Here is an 8,599-nt window from a genome sequence, read left to right as displayed (position 1 = left end):
GGATCTGAATTCCCCCAAGGTTGTTTGATGGCATGTAAAACTACGTCATTTTTTAGAAAAAAAAACACTGAAAAAAAGGCGCTATTTATCTTAAATCGTGTTTTCATTTTTAAAAAGGGCAAACACTGGTATAATGGCATTAAAACATCAAAAAATGAGTAAAAAATTACACGGAAATGTTCAAAAAAACTTTTTACCATGAAATGTAAGGAAGAACTTATTTGGCTAAATTAAATTTAAGGTATATGTAAATAGCGCCCTCAATTTTCACACAAATAATCAGTTTATAGAATAAACTATTCTAAACTATTTAACAGATCGACAACTATCTGGAATAATTCTATGAAACTCATGAATCTAAGCTACCAAAGCTATCATGACTATGATATTTAGCTGTTGAAAAAGATTACTAAAACATTTTGGTAGGATTATTTCCCGCCACAAATTTAAATTTCCACCGAAAATATAGCGTCGCCTTCAGGGTTTCGTGTCGTGTGATTAACCTATATCATGTATATTGGGTGTATACTCTTCAGGGCTTTTGTCACGTATTGTTCATATGGCTATAGTTTGAAGTCTTTTAAGACTTCAAAGTGCTAATCATTTTGAGACAAATATTTAATCAAAAAATGCTTTTAAAAGATTTGTCTTAGTTTGTATGCAATACATTTTACCCCCAGTTATATTATATTCTATATTATATGCCTACCGTAGTATGGTAGTTGCATGGTAGTTTTTTTTATTCTATTTTTAATTTAATTTGAATGGCATTCATTTGATTTAATATTGTCCAAGATAGCTTTTCTGAGAGTAATCAGTGAAGTTCTAAATTTAGCATTTCATTACATTTGAAAATGAAATGAATGGGATGCATCTAGGTCAAATCTAATATTACTTTTGATCAACTTAAATAACAAACACCTATTCCAATGCGTTGAGCTATTCCAGTTAAAATCCATTATACCTATGGAAGACACGAACCTTATCTCCCACACGTTGTGGTTACCTGAATAGGTGATTCTCCCTGTGTGAGAGATTATGGTCATGTCAGGGGTGTATGGGTTCCAACTGCAATAGCCCATTGTTACTACTTCCGATGACTTGAGCATGGAATCTGTACGGAATCTGCATAAACCGCACGGGCTAAATTATAATTGGGGTGTGTCGGGAGATGATGTAAAATAATTGTTTGATAGAAAATGTGCTTTCTTTCAGTGTATATGGTGTTCATAATGTAGTAAATTTGCCTGAAATGGCGGATTTAGGGAGGCTGAATTTGAGCTTTGTGGGAGACACAATTTCGGACTTTATGCAACACTGTTCTGTTATTATCAAATTTACAGGGGTACGGGTTTGAGGTGAACTACACTTGCAATGTCCCAATTTTTTGAACATCGGAGGAGCCTAAAATATGGCTCTTAAAAGTGGTATATGCTCAGAAAGTTTGAATGACCCCATGGGGTCAAATGTTATAAACGTGCGGTACAAAAACAACTCCGCGGATTCCTAGTTGTCCAATGAAGTCACGCTGCTTCTATTTATGTACAGTAAGTTTATAAAATTTGGCGCGAGGGGGTCATTCAAATTTTCTGAGTGCGTACTATTTTTAAGAGCCATATTTAAGGCTCCTCGCATGCTCAAAAATTGGTGCAAGTGTATTTCAGCTGTGATGAATGCAAATTGCTGACGAAGTTTGTTGCATCAAGTCCGTAATAATTGTGTCCCCCACAAAGCTCAAATTCAGGATCCCTAAATCCGCCATTTTAGGCAAATTCGCTACATTATGAGCACTATATGTAAACTTATGGAAAGCACATTTTCTATCAAACAATTATTTTACACCATCTTCCGACACACCCCAATTAATATTTAGTCCGTGCGGTTTAGGCAGATTCCGTCCACAAAAAAACAAAACAAAAAACAAAGCAAAAAACTATGGCAATTAACGGAGTAAAACTGGGGAAATAAATTTACTTCATAATAATACCCCTACCCATTAATTTAGGAACTCTAATACCATGGATATTTACCTACATACCTGTAGCGAAAAATAAATTTAGCCATGTTTAGACCTTTTTGCTTCCTGCTGATGTTCTGAAACAAACTATTAACAAATGTTGTCATCTGAATGCCTACTTTTCACAGGATGTTCTTACCGAAATCTCTACATAGAGTTAAAAAAGTAATAAATAACAAATAAGTAAGGATTTTGTGAAACTCTACTGCCTTGGTGAAACATGTTCCAATCTTACTGATATTACAGCATAGTAGTAGTATGTACCTAAGTAAAATCCCAAATCGAAAAACGGTGTTTTTCATCGCACCGGCACACCGCAGTGTGAAGTTGTTCTTGAGAGAGTCTGGGGTATGTGCATACATAAATATAGACATTTCTGGACATCAGTGAATGAAATAACAATATTTATAACAACTGTTACTAAAATGTCATGGTTTATTTGCTATTGTTTCTACATATCATACATAACACAAAAACTAATATGGAAAGAATTAACATGTACATGGATTAAATAATGTCCATTGTTGAAACACATACGTAAGTATAAGGCAGAGATTCCAAAACGAACGCACAATTCAGTTTAAGTGAAAACTTAATGACAAACAATACCAATATCTCAATGGGCTATTTCATTTGAAATCCATACACCCTCGTTTAAGATATGACCTTAATCTTCCAGACAAGTAGTGTGAATTTCAAAATGGGTTTGGGTGACTCCATCCGAAACCTACGCCACACAATGGGAGATTATGACTTCCGTAAGAGTTGTTTGGATTTCAACTGGAATAGCCCAAGATTACTTGACTTGAAATGATGAATTCGTTGAAGCATATGGTTGGAGCAGACGTTTAACCATAGTGTAAGACAACATTAGGCACGTGCCAGTAAATGAAATAATACCCATTCATTTAGTTGTTCTTGTTACGTTAAAAAAATCGGTCAATGACAAATAGGGCCAATCACAATGATCATTTTATTATCTGTTCTGAAAGCGAAACGGCGATGATGATAACTCACACACATTATTCGCTGATTAAAACATGTTAGCATTACCACACGCACAAAAAACCGACATGAAGAAATCATGGCGAAGTAACTTACTAAAGGAATGGAATAGCGAACTCAGTTTACTAATTGCAGATCAATTTCAGAATTAATTGTACTCATATGTTAGGTTTAATCCATCAATATCTTTTAATTAACTTAGGTACACTATTCACTTTTGGTAGCCGACTCGTGCTTTTATAATAATGATAATATTATTTATTTATTTATTTATTTATTTATTTATTTATTTATTTATTTATTTATTTATTTATTTATTTATTTATTTATTTTTTTTTTTTTTTTTTTTATATATTATTTATTAATTCCAAAGTTAGTCACCTGAAAAACAATACTTGTTATATTTATTTATGTATTTATTTATTTATTTATTTATTTATTTATTTATTTATTTATTTATTTATTTATCTATCTATTATATTAATTTATTCATTTATTTGATTTAGTTCAAACAAATTAAACCTAATTTAGTTCAATTTGAATTAATTTAATTTAATTTAATTTAATTTAATTTAATTTAATTTAATTTAATTTAATTTAATTTAATTTAATTTTGTTTCGTTTTATTTTATTTTATTTCATTTTATTATATTTCATTTCATTTTGTTTTAATGAATTACCTTAATTTAATTCTTTTTATTTATTATTTTTATTCGTATTTAATTCGTCTTTTAGATTAGGAACCAGCAATATTATAATATTTATAATAAATTATTCACAACACACGATAGGTCTCCATTCTTACGTATTTCTCTCTTTATATATACATACAAATATATGCTTATATATATGTAATATATATATTGTATAATGCTTATTTCTATTGATTTACCCGTATATCCGAAGTTATAGTTACATTTATCATAATAACTTACTTAGTTCTAAAAATAACTCCATGGTGTTGAGTTAACCATTAATTACACAATTTACCTTAACTTATATGTTAGCGAGCAATTTACTTTATTTAAAAGCCACAATTATACAGAAGTGTATTCATCTCTGGCTAATATTATTTTAGTTCTTTGAGGAATATGTAAGTCAAGATATGTCATCAATGAACAGAAACTTACTGGAATATTGACGCTACTATGAAACTATGAAAGATTAAAAGTGATTCACACAATTAAATAAACCACAAGGCAAAAACATAGTGCGGAATGCTGTTACATCTTTTTCCCTAGACTCAAACTCAGTCAAAACAAATATGCTCATAAATGTCAAAACTTCTATTCTTTTATACGCGTAATGAAATATTTATAATTAAAGTGATAATCACACAATAATACATATTTTGACCGATATTAAAATTTAATAATTGAAATTGTGAAACAAATTAAATTGGTCAATTTTTCGGAGACAAATATCCACCGAAAAAAATAAACGCGCGAGACAGCTCTGAGACGTATTTTTTACCATATACATACAACAAATAATAAACTAGTTTTATTTTTCAAGACTATTGAATACATGTATCAATAATGAAAATAACACAATAAGCAAACTGCAAAGTATTCTCTCTTTTTTATACGTAATATCCTCGATAATTCATCACACATCACCACTCATATACGTAAAAAGAAACCAGCGAATAATAATAATTTACTGTAATTATTTAAAGGTATAATCTGTCACGTATTACATTTGAACTTTGACCTTAAAAAATAATATTACAAAATACCCTTTTGTCTCCATTGGCTCACATACCCTAGGCAACTCTTACACCACAGTAAATTGTTTGAGTGATATGCGAGAGAAATTATTTCAACTTATTTAATATTGGTGGAAAATTACATCTACGTTGCCATAACAACTGCGTGTAAATCAAGTTAAATTGATTATTGGTGTTGGTAAACTTTAATATAAATTTATTTTATGAATGTAAAGAACATTTTCGTTTCCTGTTATATTATTTTTACTTTCTATTCAGGTGGTAGTAACTGTATCCTTCTATTGATGTAAACATTATGTATTCATTTGCTTTCTTTCAAGATGCAGCCCAGTCAGTGCACTCAATGTAACACACAGGTTATCAGACATTTCAATAGAGCTTTTAGGTGATCCATGTTTACATTAATAACATTTATTTTATCTCTAGGAGTCCACACAAAAAGGCAAAAAAAGTCAGATGAATATTGAAATAGCAGATGCAAAAAACACTTTACATTTTATAGGACAAAACATTGGTAACATTTACTGTATATTAACGGATTTATTATTCCTAAAATCGAAAAACAAATCACAAAATAACAAAAACAAAAACAAAATCAAAACAACAACAACAGCCTGAAACAAGTGATTACACTTAAACCCATAATGTATGATTTTCATCAAATTTTATTTTGGTTTTGTGTGATATAACAATAATACTAGTTATTACTGTCAGTAGGTGTTCTGTACATTTTGAACCGAAATATTGAGGTAAAAGAAAGAAAGCCCAAGTGCTTTATCTTGGCCATTTACCGTGGAGCTCTTAGTATGAGAGACTTAATGTCGTAATTACGACATTAAATTCAAAATTGTACAAATACAAACAGTCGATTGTTATTAGGTGTAAGTAGGCACATGTTTACAAATACCGTAAAACCCCGTCTACAAGCATATATGGTGTTTTTTATGAAAGCTAAATTAATTCCAAGCAAGCGTAAATATACAAATACAATAGATTGGTCTTAAAATAATACTTGTTTGTATATGCTTGAATCCGTAATTTATTTGCTCAAACTCCATAATGGCGCCTGGATTAATGTAGCTTTCATCCGAAGCACTCTATATGCTTGTAGACGAGGTTTTACGGTATGGCAAAAACAATCAGTTGTGAACAATTAACCAATTCAATTTAAGAGATCGCACAATATACTTTAGTTGAGGAGATATACTGTTTGGTCTATTGTTAGTATTTGTCTAGGTAGGGTTATGTTGACCTTGCGTCCCAGTCGGTCAGTAATGTATTGTTATACTTTACTCTAGGTAAATAATTTGTCTCAAACATCAAAGTCATCATTTACTTTGAATCCTGAATGTATCAAAAGTCAAAACAATATCTTCAAATTGAGTAAATGACAACGATGTATGACAATTCGGAAGACAGTTATCCGAAATTGGGTCAGTATGCGTATGAAGAATGAGGGTAAATAAAAATTTAAAACAAAATATCAAAGGATTTGGTTCATTTTTGATTCACCATTTAAACAATTCTTGTCTTTGGAATTTTGCAAGGGGATGCAAAAGTTACCTCAAAAAGGGTATCAGTTAGTTGCTCTCAATTGGCTCTCAAAAACATTGGCGGGCAATAAAACATTATGGCAACATTTGCCAAAAATTTGACAGCGGTATTGTTCAAAGTTTTTACCTTGAATGTTCTAGCCTACTACATCAACATCCTTATCAATTAATACGGAACACTAACTTTATTTGTTTCGTGGATGTTGTTGTTGGGTATGTTTGTCCTTATCAGTTAATACGGAAAACTAACTTTACTTGTTTCGTTGCTGTTGTTGTTGGGTATTTTTAGAGCGTCACTATAAGGGTTATCCCCTTATACTGACCCTCCAAAAATACCCAACGTTTTCTTTTCGCTCAAGCTCCAACGTTGTTGGGTTACTCCTTCATGTAATTATACACGAAATTAGGGTTAGGGTTAGGATTAGGGTTAGGGTTAGGGTTAGGATTAGGGTTAGGGTTAGGGTTAGGATTAGGCTTAGGGTTAGGATTAGCTTACACGAAATAATTACATGACGGATCGACCTCTTGATGGAATAGTCACAATGTACGAGTCACCTACACTCCACTTGAGTCATGTCATTTTAATAGCCTATTGTTTACCTCGAGTCGATTCAAGTCAATCGAGATATGCACCAATCCAGTGCCCGGAGTATAATGTAAAGGTGTGTCAAGAAGTACGGTACCGTCAATAATGTGCACAACCGAGCACAAAGCCAACTTATCCTCGTCAAATACCTTGGGCAAGCTGGCGAGTCACTAAGAGTCACTCAAATCAGTCACAGAATTTGACCTCAAGAGTCACGACTCGTTACAACTCTGTTGACAGGGTCTTAGACAGGTGGAACGGCCCGCGCCCCCACCCCCAAAAATATCACCAAATGCCAAAAAGTTCCACTGTGAGAGCATGTCTTAAAAGGTCCATCTCCTCAAAATTTCAAAATCAGCCCCCCCCCAAAAAAAAACCCACCACCCCATCATGGCTACGCCCATGTCTTTTGATTACTCTCATTGAAGACGTATGTCTGATCCTGAACGATTTAGCGTCTTTTCAGAAAAGAGATTATACATTCATTCTTATAATTTCATGTTTTAAATATTAATGTTTAAATATAATAATTTACTTTACACTCCTTTAGCATTGGAACAATATTAGTATATTATAATTATTTTATACAAATTAAAGATGCTTCATTTTAAATGTACAATAGTATGTCCTTACAATAGCACCCGAATTCATTTTGACACACCCTTATACAAAACGTGGTTTTATTGAAAAGCATTGATATTTTGTTTTTTTTATCTTTTTCATATCTAATCTCATTAAGACCTTTTGTCCTGCCGAGTATCTTGATTGCATACTGCATTGACTGTAGTCGATTACATCACATTTAACCAATCACACACGCACATTCCCGAGCTAGTCAATAGAGCTAGCAGATAAGTCATCATGAACATGGGAAAAAAGATGAACAACCTATTGTATAAAAGAGTTGACGTGTGTTTACTTTTAGCACGCCCTCTGTTAGTATGAAATAAAAACTGCAAATTTTCAAATTTGCCTAATGGCTTGAGGTTTCGATCGACGATCCTAGCGGGATCTTTAATAAAGCCGGATCTGCATTTGACAGAGATCCTGCTAGGATCGAAAGCTCATGCCATTAACCATATTTGAATTCAACTACAGAGTTTATTTTTGTGGATAGGCAGTTTCCAACAGCTCCTTTTAACTTGATTATTTTGGCAGTTCGTGACTTACCGATTAAAAAATGATTAAATAAAAATAGCAACACGTGCTCATTACTCGGCAACTAATAGAGACTCTTTGGCTCCCTAATTGTTCACCTCACAATAACGTATCATTGCTATACATGTATATCATGAATATTCAATTAGATATGTTATGGAAGAACACGCGTTACTGGCTTAATTTTCGTGTGTTGCGGATTGTTTAGGTGGTAGATATATGTGGCATTAAAGACAGAAACATCACCATATGCAAATTAGGGTCAATGGTTAGTGGTTAGAGGTTATAGTTAGGGGTTAGGGTTAGGGTTCAGATGTCGTTTGTCTTAAATGCCACATTTACCATAATAGGTATCGTTTCATTTTGGTATCGGCCATTTTGTTTAAGGAATTAAACTATGATGTATGGATTACCTGAGTTTTATTCCGTTGCACACAATGGGTAATAATCCAACTGCGCGTATCGATCTTATATCCGTGGATTACAGCCGCGCATTTGTCGCGCTATTTCACACCATGTGCTCATTAAAAAGCTTCATAAGACCTACGGCA

The sequence above is a fragment of the Amphiura filiformis genome, chromosome 18 (assembly GCF_039555335.1).
Source record: "Amphiura filiformis chromosome 18, Afil_fr2py, whole genome shotgun sequence".
Classification (NCBI taxonomy): domain Eukaryota; kingdom Metazoa; phylum Echinodermata; class Ophiuroidea; order Amphilepidida; family Amphiuridae; genus Amphiura; species Amphiura filiformis.
The sequence above is the reverse complement of the archived record's forward strand: the minus strand, read 5'-3'. Positions refer to the sequence as shown.